Source organism: Felis catus, chromosome D2 (genome assembly GCF_018350175.1).
Source record: "Felis catus isolate Fca126 chromosome D2, F.catus_Fca126_mat1.0, whole genome shotgun sequence".
NCBI lineage: Eukaryota > Metazoa > Chordata > Mammalia > Carnivora > Felidae > Felis > Felis catus.
Window position 1 is genome coordinate 58641171 of NC_058378.1, and position 18326 is coordinate 58659496.

The window sequence follows — 18326 nt, forward strand, 5'->3', positions numbered from 1 at the left end:
ATGTTTATGGCCCGGCATATGGTCTATCTTAGTGAGTGCTCTATCCACACTTGAAAATAAGGTACAGGGGCGCCTGGGTGGCGCAGTCGGTTAAGCGTCCGACTTCAGCCAGGTCACGATCTCACGGTCCGTGAGTTCGAGCCCCGCGTCAGGCTCTGGGCTGATGGCTCGGAGCCTGGAGCCTGTTTCCGATTCTGTGTCTCCCTCTCTCTCTGCCCCTCCCCCGTTCATGCTCTGTCTCTCTCTGTCCCAAAAATAAATAAAAACGTTGAAAATAATGTACATTCTGCAGTTGTTGAGAATAGTGTTCTATAAATGTCAGTTAGGTTAAGGTGATTGATGGCAGCATTCACATCATAAATATCCTTGTTGATTTTTATCTACGTGATCTGTCAATACTGAGAAAGGGGAATTAAACCCCTAACTCTTATTGGGATTTGTTTTTCTCTTTAATTCTGTTAGTTTTTCTTCATGTATTTTAAAGTTCTGTTATTAGCGCATTTCGAATTTTTCAATCATTTTGATGAATTGACTTTTATCATAACAACATATCCCTCTTTATCTTGTTAATACTCCTTAAAGTCTACTTTCTTTGACATTAATATAGCCATGTCAGCTTTTTCCATACTGTTTACATGGTTTATATTTTTCTATTTTTTTTTTTACTTCCAACATATCTATGCTTTTATATATATTTTTTTAATTTTTTTTTTAATTTTTTTCAACGTTTATTTATTTTTGGGACAGAGAGAGACAGAGCATGAATGGGGGAGGGGCAGAGAGAGAGGGAGACACAGAATCAGAAACAGGCTCCAGGCTCCAAGCCATCAGCCCAGAGCCTGACGCGGGGCTCGAACTCACAGACCGCGAGATCGTGACCTGGCTGAAGTCGGACGCTTAACCGACTGCGCCACCCAGGCGCCCCTATGCTTTTATATTTAAAGTACATCTCTTTTTTCTTCCAGCTTTATGAAGATATAATTGACATATGACATTGTATAATTGACATATGACATTGTGTATATGATGTGATGATTTCATACATGTGTATATTGCAATATGATTACCACAATAAGATTAGTTAAGACATCCATCATCTCACAAAATTAGAATTTTTGTGTGAGAACACTGAAAACCTACTCTTTTAGCAATTTTCAAGTATACAATACAGTACTATTAACTGTAGTCACCATCTTGCATATTAGATCCCAGAACTTATTCAAGTGGAAGTTTGTACTCTTTGACCAATATCCCCCCATTTCTCCCATCCCCCAGCCCCCAGCAATCATCATTCAACTCTGTTTCTATGAGTCTGGCCTTTTTTAGATTCCATATATAAGTGAGTTCACACAGTATTTGTCTTTCTCTGACTTATTTCTCAAATGCCTCTCTTTTAAACAGTTAATTGATAAGTATGATCATTTATACTTTCAAATTAACACATTTAGATTATTTACATTTAGTGTTATTGGTATGGCAATTCTTTTCTACTTGTCCCATTGGTTTGTTCCTTCTTTCCTGCAATATTGTGAGCTAGTCAAATATTTTTTAGTATTCCATTTCATTTCCTCTATTGGCTTCTGAGCTATACCTCTGGATTTCTCAAGTGGTTGCTCTAGGGAGTACAATATGCATCTACTTAGAATTAATATTATACCACTTTATATACACTGTATAAACTGTACAACAGTATAATTCCATTTACCACTCCATCCTGTACCTTGTATTATTTCTATCATATATATTACCTCTACATATTTGTGGTAGCCTTAAAGTATCTCCACAAATTTTTAGATACCGCTCCCTTCAAAGAGAGGAGCATAGTTCCTTTCCTCTTAATTGTGGGCTTTGCTAGTGACTCATTTCTAAACTACAGAATGTGGTGGTGGCGACAGTATGTGATTTCCAAGACTAATTCGTGAGGACACTCGGGCAGCCTTATGGAGAGGCTCACATGATGAATAATGAGGCCTCCTGCCAATAGCTATTTGAGATCTTATAAGGAGAGCTGAGAGCCCCAGTCAAGATTTCAGATCAGTACAGCCCCAGACAATATTTTGATGGCAATTCATGACAGACTCTGAACCAGAAACATCCAGTTAAGCCACTCTTGAATTCCCAACCCACAGAAACTGTAAGACAATAAATGCTTATTGTGTTAAGCCACTAATTTTGGAGAAGATCTGTTACACAGCAATAAATAATTGGTACAATTATTATAAACCCTGATAATACAATGCCATTTTTGTTATAAATAATCAGTTGTCCTTTAAATAAAGAAGGAAAAGTCTTTCACATTTGCCTACATAATTACCATTTCTAGTGCTCTTTATTCCTTTCTACAGATCTGAGTTTCTTTCAGGTATCATTTCCCGTCAGCCTAAAGAACATCCGTTAGCATTTCTTGCAATATTAAGTCTCCGGGCAACAAATTCTCTCAGCTTTAGTTTATTTGAAAATGTTTTTATTTCACTTCCATTTCTGGAAGGTATTTTTGCTTAGTATAATATTTTGGATTGACAGTTTTGTTTTTCTTCTTTCAAACTTTAGACATGTTGTTCCACTGTCTTCTGCCAATTTCAGATAAGAAGTCAGCTATCATTATTACTTTTGTCCTCTGTACATATCTTTTTACTTTGACTACTCTTGAGATTTTTGGGGCGCCTGGGTGGCTTGGTGGGTTAAGCGTCCGACTTCGGCTCAGGTCATGATCTCACGGTCCGTGAGTTTGAGCCCCGCGTCGGGCTCTGTGCTGACAGCTCAGAGCCTGCAGCCTGTTTCAGCTTCTGTGTCTCCCTCTCTCTCTGCCCCTCCCCTGTTCATGCTCTGTCTCTTTCTGTCTCAAAAATAAATAAACGTTTAAAAAAAAATTTAAAAAAAAAGATTTTTGTTTTTGTCTTTGGTTTTCAGCAGGTGAGTACAATGTTCTCAGGTGTTGTTTCCTTCATATTTACTGTCTGAGGTTCACTGAGGTTTTGGGACTTGTGGGTTGATGTCTGTCACTAAATTTAGGGAAATTGTGGTCATTATTTCTTCACATATTTCTTCCTCGTCTTTCCTCCTATCTTTATGGGACTCCAATTAGATATATGTTAAACTACTTGATATTGCCTCACAGTCACTACAGCTTTGTTATCCCCTAGCTCCAATCTTTTTGCTCTTGGCTATTCAGTTTAGATTCAGTTTATTTAGTTCATTGGACCCTTTCTTCTGCATGTCTCTCCTGCTCTCATGAATCCACCCAGTTAATCTTTATTTTAGCTATTGTACTTTTCCATCTGGAAATCTAGAATTTCCATTTGGCTCTTTTTAATAGTTGCATTTCTCTGCCAGTGTTCCCCATATATTCATTAATTATGTCCATCTTTTCTTTTAAATATCTGAACACATTTATATCAGCTGCTTTAAATTCCTTGTGTGCTAAATCCATCACCTGGACCATCATAGGATGTGTTGTATGTTTTCTCCATAGGATGGGTCACATTTTTGCTTGTCATAGTTTCACTTCTTTGTGCTTTTGTAATTTTTATTGTATGCTAAGTATGGTGGATGATATGTTGTACACAGTCTGGATTATGTTGTGTTCCTTTAATGGGTGTTGAATTTTGGTTTGACAAGCAGTTAAATTACTGGCAGTTCCTCTTGATCCTGATAGGTTTGGTTTTATGCCATGTCAGGTGGGTTTATTTTGGTTCTGTCCCTAGTCTTAAGGTACAGCCTTTACTCTAGGGTATTTTTTTTTTAAGTTTATGTATTTATTGAGGGGGAGGGGGAAGGGGCAGAAAGAGAAGGAGAGAGAGAGAATCCCAAGCAAGCTCCAGACCATCAATGCAGAGCCTGATGCAGAGCCTGAACTCACGAATCATGAGCTCACGACCTGAGCCAAAGTCGAATGCTTAATGGACTGAGCCACCAGGTGCCCCTACTATAGGGTATTGTACTCACTCCTAAAGTTGTCCTATCTGGGATCCCAAATTCATACCTTAAATGCTCATCAAGTTCTCTCACTCTGGCTGGACTAGAACACCAACATTTCTGAGCACCGTGCACCCTCAGGTGTCTTTGTTCACTTCTCAGCCCCACCGCAGCCATTCCGCATCAGGTCTCACAGAGTCTTCCCTGTGCATGCCCAACCTGACCCTTGGCCAAGGAACTGAGGTAAATACCCAAGCAGATTCCTGCCCCCTACACCTATATGCTGCTCCCTCTCCTCCTGTACGCTGTTCTACAATTCAGCCCTTTTGGTAGCCCTAAACTCTGAGTTCTTCCTCCTCTGTTCAGGGAGCCCATTGCTCTCACTTGAGTGCCACCTCCCTGGGCTGTAATTGGGAAAATGTTCCCAGGCAAAGAGCCAGGGTGAATACAGGACTCACCTGGTGTTTCCCTTCTTTCCAGGATCACAAACCAGCGCTGCCTATTGCCTGATGCCTGAAAACAGCTGCCTCCTGTGTTTTCCCAGTTTTAGAGTTGTTTACAGTGAGAATATAAGTCTGATACCGGTTTTTCCATCTAGGAGAGAAAGGACAGAAGCGTTTCATAGCATTTTGTATTCGCAAATGTTTCATATTAAACTTCTTGAGTTCATAGAGTACCTTTTTTTTTTAACTCTACATTTTAAACTCTCTGAATTTTGTATATGTGAATAGTAGGATTTTCCATAATATTAGGAAGCAACCACTGTAGCCTAAAGATACAGCTCCCCCTCCAGTTTTCTACTGTGTAGATCCAGGAATCTCTCTGATACTACTGGGTGCAGGGAAGGAAGGACTCCAATTATACCTAAAATTAAAGTTGCCAACAACCAGGTGGAAGAGAACTTGGGATAGGTAAAATATGACTTAGATAAATAAAGAAATATTTACTGTCTTTACACCATAGTGCTGTGACTTAAAATTGATAGCAGTAACACAGAAAACTAGTATTGTGAATCAGTGGAGCACCATAATTCACAATTTGTTCCAATCCTCTAACATCTTTGACACCTTTTAGTCATTTCTATACCCATGTCTATTCGCTTCTGTATTCATGCCTTGTCCAGCTATTTCTTTTTTTTTTATAATTTTTTTTAATGTTTATTTATTTTTGAGACAGAGAGAGACAGAGCATGAACAGGGGAGGAGCAGATAGAGAGGGAGACACAGAATCTGAAGCGGGCTCCAGGCTCTGAGCTGTCAGCACAGAGCCCGACGTGGGGCTCGAACTCACGGACCATGAGATCATGACCTGAGCCGAAGTCGGACACTTAACCGACTGAGCCACCCAGGTGCCCCATTGTCCAGCTATTTCTTGTACTTATAATACTCTTGTTGATCAAATTGCTGTTCAAAATTCATCACCTTCTTGGGGCACCTGGGTGGCTCAGTCGGTTGAGCATCCGACTTCGGCTCAGGTCATGATCTCGCGGTCTGTGAGTTCGAGCCCCGTGTCGGGCTCTGTGCTGACTGCTCAGAGCCTGGAGCCCGCTTCAGATTCTGTGTCTCCCTCTCTCTCTGCCCCTCCCCTGCTCATGCTCTGTCTCTCACTGTCTCAAAAATAAAAAAATAAAAATAAATTCATCACCTTCTTTATAACAGAATCACAGCTCCATACTCTTTGCTGTGTGACTATACAGTGCCTCCCACTGTGGGCAGAGTATAGTTGCCTGTCACATTTTTGTTGGACTGGCCATGTGACTTGCTTTGAGAGTGCCAATGTACAGAATATAAGCAGAAGCTTTACACCATATTGTACAATTTGGTCTGTCCCCTTGTGCTCTAATACCCACCAAGAGAGGAGCATGCCCTGGGAAGCTACTGCCTCTTCAGACAGGGCCCCAGAGGGAAGACAAGGGGAAAGAGACTTGAACCCAAATGAAAGCCTTTTGAATTCTACCTGGTCCAGCCTAGATTAGCCAAACTGTAGCCAGAGACCCATGAGAATGAAAGTAAATGGTTGTTGGTATAAACCACTGAGACTTTAAAATTATTTGTGGCACAGCCAAAAAAAAAAAAAAAAAATTAAATTAAAAACATAAAAAAAGGACACAATATAGATGCTATATGTTTTGACTGGACCGGCTGGGCACCTCACTCTTCCATCAAACACACTTAACTCTTATCATCTAGATAAAATCCTGGTATCTTTTATGATCCAACTTAAATAATACCTCCTCTATGAAGCCTATAGGATTAGACCTTATCTCCTCTACACTCTACAGGGCAAAGAATCTTGTGTCTATTTTATTCATTGATATCAATCAAGCACCTAGAGCACTGCCTGGTACACAGAAGGCGCTCCATAAATATTTGCAGAATGGATGATATAACACACTAAACTGTTTTAAGTTCTGTATCAAAATATATAGTCATGACATGATACTCTACATGGAAAACCCGACAGACTCCACCAAAAGTCTGCTAGAACTGATACATGAATTCAGCAAAGTTGCAGGGTACAAAATCAATATACAGAAATCGTTTGCATTTTTATACACCAATAATGAAGCAAAAGATAGAGAAATAAAGAATCTAATCCCATTCACAATTGCACCAAGAATCATAAAATACCTAGGAATAAACCTAACCAAAGATGTGAAAGATCTGTATGCTCAAAACTATAGAAAGCTTATGAAGGAAATTGAAAAAGATACAAAGAAATGGAAAAACATTCCATGCTCATGGATTGGAAGAATAAATATTGTTAAAATGTCAATACTACCCAAGGCAATCTACACATTCAATGCAACCCCAATCAATTTGCAAGGGCATTCTTCTCAAAGCTAGAACAAGCAATCCTAAGATTTGTACGGAACCACAAAAGACCCCGAATAGCCAAAGTAATATTGAAGAAGAAAACCAAAGTGGGAGGCATCACAATCTCAGACTTCAGCCTCTACTATAAAGCTGTAATCATTAAGACAGTATGGTATTGGCACAAAAAGAGACACATAGACCAATGGAATAGAGACCCCAGAATTGGATCCACAACTGTATGGCCAACTAATCTTTGACAAAGCAGGAAAGAGTATCCAGTGGAAAAAAAGACAGTCTCTTTAACAAATGGTGCTGGGAGAACTGGAGAGCAACATGCAGAAGAATGAAACTAGACCACTTTCTTACAACATTCACAAAAATAAACTCAAAATGGATGAAGGACCTGAATATGAGACAGAAAACCATCAAAACCCTAGAGGAGAAAGCAGGAAAAAAACCTCTTTGACTTCAGCAACAGTAATTTCTTACATGACACATCTCCAAAGGCAAGGGAATTAAAAGCAAAAATGAACTATTGGGACCTCATGAAGATAAAAAGCTTCTGCACTGCAAAGGAATCAATCAACAAAATTAAAAGGCAACTGACGGAATGGGAAAAGATATTTGCAAATGACATACTGGATAAAGGGCTAGTATCCAAAATCTATAAAGAACTGACCAAACTCCACACCCGAAAAACAATCCAGTGAAGAAATGGGCAAAAGACATGAATGGACACTTTTCTAAAGAAGACATCCAGATGGCCAACAGGTACATGAAAAGATGCTCAACATCACTGCTCATCAGGGAAATACAAATCAAAACCACAATGGGATACCACCTCACGCAGGTCAGAGTGGCTAAAATGAACAAATCAGGAGACTATAGATGCTGGCAAGGATGTGGAGAAACGGGAACCTTCTTGCACTGTTGGTGGGAATGCAAACTGGTGCAGCCGCTCTGGAAAACAGTGTGGAGGTTCCTCAAAAAATTAAAAATAGATCTACCCTATGACCCAGCAATACCACTGCTAGGAATTTACCCAAGGGATATAGGAGTACTGATGCATAGGGGCACTTGTACCCCAGTGTTTATAGCAGCACTTTCAACAATAGCCAAATTATGGAAAGAGCCTAAATGTCCATCAACTGACAAATGAATAAAGCAGATATGGTTTATATATACAATGGAATACTACTTGGCAATGAGAAAGAATGAAATCTGGTCATTTGTAGCAACGTGGATGGAACTGGTGGGTATTATGCTAAGTGAAATAAGTCAGGCAAAGAAAGACAGATACCATATGTTTTCACTCCTATGTGGATCCTGAGAAACTTAACAGAAGACCAGGTGGGAGGGGAAGGGGGAAAAAAAAGTTACGGAGAGGGAGGGAGGCAAACCATAAGAGACTCTTTTTTTTTTTTTTTAATTTTTTTTAACGTTTATTATTGAGAGACAGAGAGACACAGAGTGTGAGCGGGGGAGGTGTAGAGAGAGGGGGAGACAGAATCTGAAGTAGGCTCCAGGCTCTGAGCTGTCAGCACAGAGCTCGATGCAGGGCTTGAACTCACAAACTGAGAGATCATGACCTGAGCCGAAGTCGGTCGCTTAACCAACTGAACCACCCAGACACCCCTAAGAGACTCTTAAATACTGAGAACAAACCGAGGGTTGGTGGGGGGTGGGGGAGAGGGAAAAGTGGGTGATGGGCATTGAGGAGGGCATCTGTTGGGATGAGCACTGGGTGTTGTATGGAAACCAATCTGACAATAAATTATATTTAATAAAAAATATATATATATAGTCACATTCCCGATAACCATGCTATTCTTTCCCACAGAGCTCTATGGGATCTCACAGGCCTCACTTCCAGGTTAAGGAGGTTGAGCTTTTAGGTACTTGGAAGCATCTGGAATGTCTGAGTAGGCAAGCAGAATGCTTAGAATCAGAATTGGTTGCAAGTGACTGAGTATCCCCAAATAAAAGAGAAAAAGGTGATGTGTGTGTATGTACATATAAATTTTTTTAGATGAAGACAAAGGTAGTCTAAGAAAAATAATTCTGGTTGTTTCTCTTCATATTTTTTTTTAAGAAACAGGTTTATTAAGTTGTAATTCACATATATATAATTCATCCACTTAAAGTGTACAATTCAATGGATTTTAGTATATTCCCAGAGTTGCAACCTTCACTGTTATCAATTTTAGAACACTTTTTTTTTTTTTTTTTTTTAGAAAGAGACTAAGTAAGTGTGAGCGGGGGCGGGGGGCGAGGGGGCGGGGGGGGGAGAAGGAGGGAGGGGGAGAGAGAGAGAGAGAGAGAGAGAGAGAGAGAGAGAGAATATCCTAGGGAGGCTCCATGCTCAGGGCGGATCCTGATGCAGGACTCGATCCCCCAACGCTGGGATCACGACCTGAGCCAAAATCAAGAGTCAGATGCTCAACCAACTGAGCCACCCAGGAGCCCCCATCTTCATATTCTTAAAAAGAAACTCCATACTCATTAGCAGTCACTTCCTATTTCCCACCACAGTCTTCCCACCCTCTCCACCCCACCTCCAGCCCTAGGCAACCAGTAATTTACACTCTGTAAATTGCTGTTCTATAAATACTCTGTATAGATATGCCTCTCCTGGACATTTCATATAAATGGAATCATACAATATGTGGTCTTTTGTGACTGGTTTCATTCAGCATAACGTTCTCAAGGTCCTCTTGTCATTTTCAAATGTAGATATGATCCCGTTAAAACATATGTAATAATTAAGAGCACAGACTACAAAGTCAGACTGCCCAGATTTATTGATTTATCTTTAAACTTTTTTTTTAACGTTTATTTATTTTTGAGACAGAGAGAGACAGAGCATGAATGGGGGAGGGTCAGAGAGAGGGAGACACAGAATCTGAAACAGCCTCCAGGCTCTGAGCTGTCAGCACAGAGCCGACGCGGGGCTCGAACTCACAGACCGCACGATCATGACCTGAGCCGAAGTCGGCCACTTAACCGACTGAACCACCCAGGCACCCCACAGACTGCCCAGATTTATATCCTATCTCCATCCCCTATTAGAATTATATGATTTAAGGTGAGTTACTCAACTTCCCTGTGCCTTAATCTCCTCATCTGTAAAATGGATATAATAATAGAACTTGCCTCATAGGGTCATAGTGAAATTGAAATGAGTTAATACGTAAAGCACTTAGAATAGTACCTTACACAAAGTAACCATTATACAGATGTTGGCTGCTATTATTATTATTATTATTATTATTATTATTATTATTATCTGTGTTAAAGAGAAGGGAATCGTGAATAAATATTCTTCTCAAAATCTTTTTCATAGCTTTGGGATATGTTTTGGTATATTGTAGGGTTGAAAGTAAGTGTCTCCGCAGGAAGAAATGGGGAATGACTGCTAATGAGTACAGAATTTCTTTTTTAGGGTGAAGCAAATGTTCTTGGATTAGATAGTGGTTATGGTTGCATAATTTATGAATACACTCCAAAAAAAACATATTCAATCATACACTTTAAGAGGGTGAATTTTATAGTTTCTGAATTGTTATCTCGATTTTTACAATTGTCTTTCCTATTTCCAAAATTGCTATACTTGAAGCAAAATAGTGAAGGCATATATGAATATTCTGCCTTGAAAAAGGCTAGAAATTTAAATAGCTTCCGTACTCTGCCCATACACCACTTTCCCCCACAGTTTTTCCTGTGCTTCACGTCTTAAAAATGTTCTATATTTGTGTTTTATACCTGCTATGAACTGCAGATGGAGGGTAAATAAACTGTGTTTGATTACACGGACCTTACTGGGCAGAGCTACAAAAAAGAGCAAATTTAAAAAGAGAAATCATACTAACTTGTATTAAGTAGTAACCACATCATAACAGTTAAGAGCTCGGACTCTAAAATTAAAGAGAATTATGTTCGATTTCTGGTTCCACCATTTGTCAAGCTATGTACGTGGGGCAAGTTACTTAAAGAACTCTGAACCTTAGTTTCCTCATCAGTAAACTGAAGATAATAATAGTAATTTATTTTATAGGGTGTTAGGAGGATTAAGTTTAATCATGTAGATAAAATATTGAATACACTTCCTGGCAAATAGTATGTACTCATAGATTTTGTAAATGTCAGCTATGAGCAGGATGATGATGATAATGAAGGAGGAGGAGGGCTAAGAGAACCATCATCATCACTCAAACTGATTGTAACATGAAAAATACAGAGGAGGCAGCAACTTGGAGGGGGGGGGGCGGGGGGGGAGGGCTCACTGTCCAAAATTGCTACAATCTTCTTGAGAAGGGGGAACAATGTGATTCTGTGGTTACTGGTCACAAGGACAAAGCAACTGACACCCCCTCCACTCTAAGCTCTAAATGAGCTGTGTATTCACAACAGACCCACAAGGATTTGGCAGCAGTTTATGAACGAGATCCCTGCATATGGGTCCAAGCAAACCTTTGCCAAATGCCTTCCAGGGATAGAAGAGGGATACGAAATTAATTTATTTACTCTTCTAAAAAAAATCCTGAACTTCTAGAGGCATCACTGACACTAAATCCTTCAAATACATCAACCTTTTAAAAATTGCTCTTTGTTGGGGCGCCTGGGTGGCTTGGTCGGTTAAGCGTCCGACTTCGGCTCAGGTCATGATCTCACGGTCCGTGGGTTCGAGCCCCGCGTCGGGCTCTGTGCTGACAGCTCAGAGCCTGGAGCCTGTTTCCGATTCTGTGTCTCCCTCTCTCTCTGCCCCTCCCCTGTTCATGCTCTGTCTCTCTCTGTCTGAAAAATAAATAAACGTTAAAAAAAAAAAAAAAATGTTTAAAAATTGCTCTTTGGGGGGGCACCTGGTTGAGCAACCGGCTCTTGATTTTGGCTCAGGTCGTGATCTCACCATTCATGCTCCATGCTGACATTGCAGAGCCTGCTTGGGATTCTCTCTCTTCCTCTCTCTCAAAATATATAAATAAGCATTAAAAAATCATTTAAAAATTGCTCTTTGGGGCTGAAATGTACAAGTTTGAGATTGCCATTGCCCTACTTTAGACTCTCACCACCTTTCCTTTGGGACTACTGTGACATCTTCCTAACTGGTTCCCTACCAGTCTCGTCTCCTTCTGTTCTAGTTTCCACACTGTGACTAGGATTATCTTTTTAAACACAAAATTCTATCAGTCTCTGCTGCTTGAAGTTCCACAAGGGATTCCCAATCATCACTTGTGGAAGTATCTAAAACTCCTCTGAGGGGCGCCTGGGTGGCGCAGTTGGTTAAGCGTCCGACTTCAGCCAGGTCACGATCTCGCGGTCTGTGAGTTCGAGCCCCGCATCAGGCTCTGGGCTGATGGCTCAGAGCCTGGAGCCTGCTTCCGATTCTGTGTCTCCCTCTCTCTCTGCCCCTCCCCCGTTCATGCTCTCTCTCTCTCTCTCTCTCTCTCTCTCTCTCTCTCTCTCTCTCTCTCTCTGTCCCAAAAATAAATTAAAAAGTTGAAAAAAAAATTTTTTTTTAAAATAAAAATAAAAATAAATAAAACTCCTCTGCAGACTGTACAAAGCTCTTCGTGACCTGGTCCCCGCTCACAAGTTCAGCCTCATTTCCAGACACGCTCCTCCACCCATATACCCTAAACTCTAGCCTCACTAAAATGCTGGCAGCACTCTGCAAGGCACTACAGTTTTACAACACACATTATTACAATCTAATAATCTACAGCTTGCTTTTCAAACACATGATCTCATGTATGTGTTGTTGCCATCTGCGATCAGATGTGAATGTGAGGTGCTTATTTTTATTGCTACTTGACCACCGCAAGGCACAACAATTAGTAAACTATCAAATCGCTCTGATTAACACTTTAATTGTCAATAATAAATATGCTTTACTTTGTTAGTTTTCAGAGTCACCAGAAGAGAAAAAAGACCAAGCCTAACTTGCACCTACAGAGTATAATAGAGTCTGAACATTCTGGTAAAAGCACAGAGATTCATTCCTTTATTATCAATGCCTGAAAGCACACCTCTTAAAATAAGCAGGTAGCCTTATAATAAAGTTACTTAAAATACTTAAATTGATTACATGCCTTCCTCATTCTGTGTTTAAGATTTTTAGCCTTGGTTTATTAACCATTTGGCTTTGAAACCAGATGAAAATGTTGACACTGAGATACTGTATTCTTACAATCTTCAAGTCACTGAATACATAAATCCAAGCACCGCTTCGTACTTTCACGATATTCATTCCTTGTACTTTAATACTGACTCACTGCCCTACAGAACTATCGCAGGTGACTAGCAGCTCAAGGCAGCAAGTCTAGAAGAAAAATGAGACAAAACTGGACTTCTTCATGTCTACAGTGGTCCAGCTTTCATAATTACTAAACAACACCAACGACACCTAGGCGGCAGCAGCAAGAAGTAATGAAAACTCTGGTTCTGAAAAATGTATATACTAGTATATGCCACAGTCCCGCTAGCTGCTCGAGAATACAGGACCCCAACAGCCACTAACCAACGTCTGGTTTTAATGTAAACTCATTCTCCTCCTACCTGACCCTTAGGGGATTCTGTTTCCTGATAAGCAGATCTAAACTGTAAGACAATAATATCCCAAGGAGGTTCTGGCACTGAGCCCCAGAAATCCTTAAAGCAACAAACACTGTCTAAAAGAAGAAAAGCAGACTACTCACTGCCTTCGCCGTTCTCTCCACTAACTCTAGGGAACACAGAAATGCCTTGCCAGTTAGAAGTTATAAAATTCTTTCTGAGGCTAAATGTTTTGAAATATGGAGAGTCTGTTGATAACATCATTCCCTGTCACCTGGGATGTTTTGGAAGACTCCTCAGAAATTACCTTTGGGCCAGACCAAGCAGTATGTGGGCCAGTGAATCCTTTCTATTTCTGGAAGCTGAATAACTTGGAACCTCCTGTAGTGACTGACAGATTAAAAGGGTAACTTAACTCACATTAGGTCAATAAAGTTAAGTCAAAAACCATTTTAAAAATCCAGAATGTGGGAAACTAGAAGATAAAAGCCCAGTTTCTTCAATAAAATAAACTGTAACTAAAAAATTAAAGTGAAAAAGTAAGGAGGACTTATCAATTAAAAACCACCTAAGAAACACATTCGTTAAATGCAGTATGTGCCCGTTTCTTGGATCCTGATTCAAACAAGTCAATTGTTTAAAAAATTGAAACAAATGAGGAATTTTAATTTATTTTTTTTAATGTTTATTTATTTTTGAAGGAGAGAGAGATAGTGTGTGAACAGGGGAGGGGCAGAGAGAGGAAGACACAGAATCCGAAGCAGTCTCTGTGTCTTCTGAGCCACCCAGGCGCCCCTCATTTTTGCAAATCTTAAATACTTCCTGAGGAGAAAGGTTGAAAAGCCAAAGCACGCTACCCAGATGGAAAGTTTCAGAGCCCATCCTTTCTGAGGTGCCACCTGCTCTGTCTGCAGCAGTTGGTGCAGGATCTGGAGAGGAGCCCCCACAGAGGGTTCAGGCTCCAGGAAAAATCCTCCCGTGCTCTCCACAACCCAGAGCACTGGTGAATAAATAACATGCCATGCGTGAGAAAAGGACAGTCCTCAATAACCCTGAGATTGTGTGTCACTTCTTGTCTTCAGTTACCTGCTTACCTGAGGCCTACTACATATGGCATGCTGGTTAAGAGCATGGGCTTTGGGTTGGGTGGCTCAGTCGGTGAAGCCTCTGACTTCATCTCAGGTCAGGATCTTGCGGTTCATGGGTACGAGCCCCGCATTGGGCTCTGTTCATGGGTACGAGCCCCGCATTGGGCTCTGTGCTGACAGCTCAGAGCCTGAAGCCTGCTTCGGATTCTGTGTCTCTCTCTCTCTGCCCCTCCCCCAGTAGTGCTCTGTCTTTCTCAAAAATAAATAACATTAAAAAAAAAAAGAGCATGGGCTTTGGAGATAGATACGGGTCTGAGATTCTAGCTCTACCACTTAAAAGCAGTATAACTTCAGGGCAAGTTTCTCAACCAATTTTTTTTTTCTTTAAGTAGGCTCCACACCCAATGCGGGGCTTGAACTCAAGGCCTTCACATTAAGAGTCACATGCCCTACAGACTGAGCCAGCCAGGTGCCCCTCTCAACCAATCTGTACCTTAGTTTCTCCATATGTATGATGACAATTACACTGGCACCTTCTTATAAAACCATTGTAAAGATTAAATGAGGATAGGGGCGCCTGGGTGGCGCAGTCGGTTAAGCGTCCGACTTCAGCCAGGTCACGATCTCGCGGTCCGTGAGTTCGAGCCCCGCGTCGGGCTCTGGGCTGATGGCTCGGAGTCTGGAGCCTGTTTCCCATTCTGTGTCTCCCTCTCTCTCTGCCCCTCCCCCGTTCATGCTCTGTCTCTCTCTGTCCCAAAAATAAATAAAAACGTTGAAAAAAAAAATTAAAAAAAAAAAAAGATTAAATGAGGATATATTTTTTAGTATGGTGACTGGCTAAAATATTAGCTGCCATTATGATATTAGTATTGCTGTTTTATATTCCTTCCCTTTCATTTGAATTCAGACTGTTAGTAAAACCCAGTAAAATAAAAGATGAACTATTCACAATTATATTTTTTTAATGTTTAGTTTTGAGAGAGAGAGAGAGAGAGAGAGAGAGGGAGAATGTGGGGGGGAGAGGCAGAGAGAGAGGGAGGGAAACAGAGGATCAGAAGCATGCTCTGCACTGACAGCAGAACTCACAAACCATGAGATCATGACCTGAGCCAAAGTTGGACATTTAACTGACTGAGCCACCCAGGCACCCCCATAATTATAATTAATAGTATACTTATTGCTATCATTATTGCTGTGGAAAAGAAAGCTGATGAATGATGAGAGTAGAAAATGGGGACATAAAAGTAAATATATATATAGATTTGGATCAGACTTGAGGGCCAGGCAGTGGCTTAAGATTTATTGGGGGGAACAGTGGGTAACAAATATTGAACACTAGAGTAATAAGCAAAAGCAGTATTTCAGGACAATGAGTCAGAAAATGGTCTGTACAAGACAAACTGGGTCTGTGACACTGGCCTCCAGGGCAACACTGTGATGCATTTGCGGCAACTTTTTTTTAGCACCCTATATTGCGCTACCACCAATATAATCTGAGGTCTCGCTTTATAATAAAGTAACCAGGTATATGCGACATGAGTGTTCATCATGACAATCCTGAACTGGATCCAGAAATGGCAGAAACGCCAAAAGGTTTCTGCGTTCCTGGGGATGGGAGGACAGAATAAACTAGAAAGTGGGAGGACATGGGGCGTGAGGCTGGGGAGTTCAGCACAGGCCGACACATCCATTGCAACTTTTCCTGCTGATGGGGCAGATCATTTATCCTAAGAGAATCACCTCATGAAAACAATGCAGAGTGTGTGCCCGGCCCACAACCCATGGCTAGAACGTCAGCACTGATTATTCTCTCCGGGGCCCTCCTCCCACCATGTGCTTGTCAGCAACACGGACACCCACACTCCACTCTCAGAAACCCTACACTCCACAGGAACTGCTGAAACAGGGGTAGAAAAATTAGCTCTGTGGCTGGTTGAAGGTTACGTATGCAAGGTCAAGGAGGAAACGGGGATTCTACTGGCTTATTGGGCCCATGTATTTAAAGGAGGCCGAGAGGACTTTCTTTCCTCACCCCTCCCTTAGATTTCCTTGCTGTGTATCACAGAGCTGCCTCTTTACAGACTGATTCATTTTATGGCTTCCATTTGTTGAGAGCACACTATGTGCCGGCCACCTGCCTGGGATTTATCAGTGAACAAAAGAAGGTCCCTGCCATTGAAGGACTTCCTCCTTGAGGGATGGGGAAGGCAGACAGCATTTTAGGAAGTGACAGGTGTTAGGCAGGACAAAATGAAAAACAAAACCAAAAAATAGTAGACAAAGGGATGGGGAGTAAGAAGGGGAGGGCAGTTGGATGTGGAATCTTCCAGCTGACAGGAATGTTAACCTAGAAATTCTCACTTCCTGCTATTTATTACCACTCCCTCACCACTCAGCACATAGCAGGTGATGAGGGAAACAAGACAGCTGTATTGGGTTTATTTCAGAGTCAAAAGAAGATAAATTACAACTATATTCTCCATATTTTTCTTTTCCGAAAATGGCCTAAAGAAGGAAAGTCCTAAATGAACCGAAACAAAGTGACATCAGACAGACTTCTCCCCTTCTCCTGCGCCAAGCTAGTCTTCGGTCTATTAGCATTTGGGCTTCAACTGCCCCATATTCGGAGAGTGAGACTGGGCTCTCTGTGCACAATGGCTCCCCCAGGCATAGCCTGTTCAGAATTTCTAAGTAACCAGCATGCATTTACTTCACCCCATAAGTTACTCCTATCTTTTTTGCCTTTTTTCAGAGGATCAATCAAAGCAACAAGAGTTGACAGCCTAACCTTGAAAGAGGAAGGGGGATACAGTTATATATAGCCCAAATTTAAGTGCATTCTCCTCCTCCACAAACACGTCCCCTCCTTCTGCCCCTCCCCCAAAAAAGGCCAGAGAGAGAGAAATAACCAACATTTTTACAAGTTGGTGCTAAAAGTCAGGACGAAAGAATTGCTTTTCTATATTTCTGCAAATGTTCTACAATGAAGATGTATAGTTTATATAATTGGGAAAAAATAGCTACTTAAAAAAAAAACCCAACCATATACCAAAAGAGATGGCCATGACAATCAATTGCCCAACTCCCCAGGAGTTACGGTTGCTGAAGAGCTAAAGTATCTCAATAGCCTGTGAGATATACTTGGATAAGATTTATACCTGGAGTAGAGACAGATCCACAGAGTAAGCAAACTATAATTTTACAGGTCTTCTATTTACAATCATGCTGACGGCCCCAGCTGTGATGCTGAATATGGCTCTTTTTCCCATTCTTCACACCAGCTATTTAAATTCTGACTCTTAACAGGAGGAAAGGCTGATCTAATGGTGAAATAAGCTTATATTAGAAACATGAAATGTTTACCATAAATTTATATAAGTAGGGCTCAGAAGTACTGAAGACTCTTATTCATCTTCTTTTGCTTAAAACTTAACCTTAGCATAGGCCTAGAATCTGGGTACGCACCTTCCCGATGCCGTCTTAGCTCTTTGGTGACAAATCCTGAAAAAGTAGCTGATAAGGCTCATTTATGATGAAAATGTTCAATAAACTAGGACTAGAGGAGAACACCCTAACTTGACACAGGTACATCTAAAACCAGGGGTGCCTGGTGAAGATCCAACTCTTGATTTCAGCTCAGGTCATGATTCCAGGGTTGTGAGATTGAGCCCCATGTCAGGTTCTACAACAAGCATGGAGCCTGCTGAGATTCTCAGTCTCTCTCTCTCTCTGTCTCTCTCTCTCTCTCTCCCTCTACCCCTCACCCCAGCTCGTGCACTCTAAAAGGAAAAAAAACAAGTCTGAAACCTAAAACAAATAGTATATGAAATGGAAAAACTTTAGACTCACTCTCTTAAAGACTGAAAACAAGACAAAGACACCACTAGCATAGCAACTATTTTGACATAGTCCTGGAAGTTCCAGCCAATGCAGGAATATAAAGTATAAGGATGGG

The 18326-nt window shown here is 41.0% G+C and overlaps 1 protein-coding gene across 3 annotated transcripts in view; it reads right to left on the reverse strand.

The window, feature by feature from the left end:
• The window catches only part of LOC101086180 (dynamin binding protein), a 114335-nt gene that overhangs the window by 88862 nt on the left and 7147 nt on the right, over positions 1 to 18326 (reverse strand). For all 3 annotated transcript variants that reach the window (XM_045040543.1, XM_023240827.2, XM_045040542.1), the window contains exon 2: positions 4374 to 4509. The gene's annotated coding sequence lies outside the window, so the exon portion shown is untranslated. The remainder of the gene's footprint in view (positions 1 to 4373; positions 4510 to 18326) is intronic.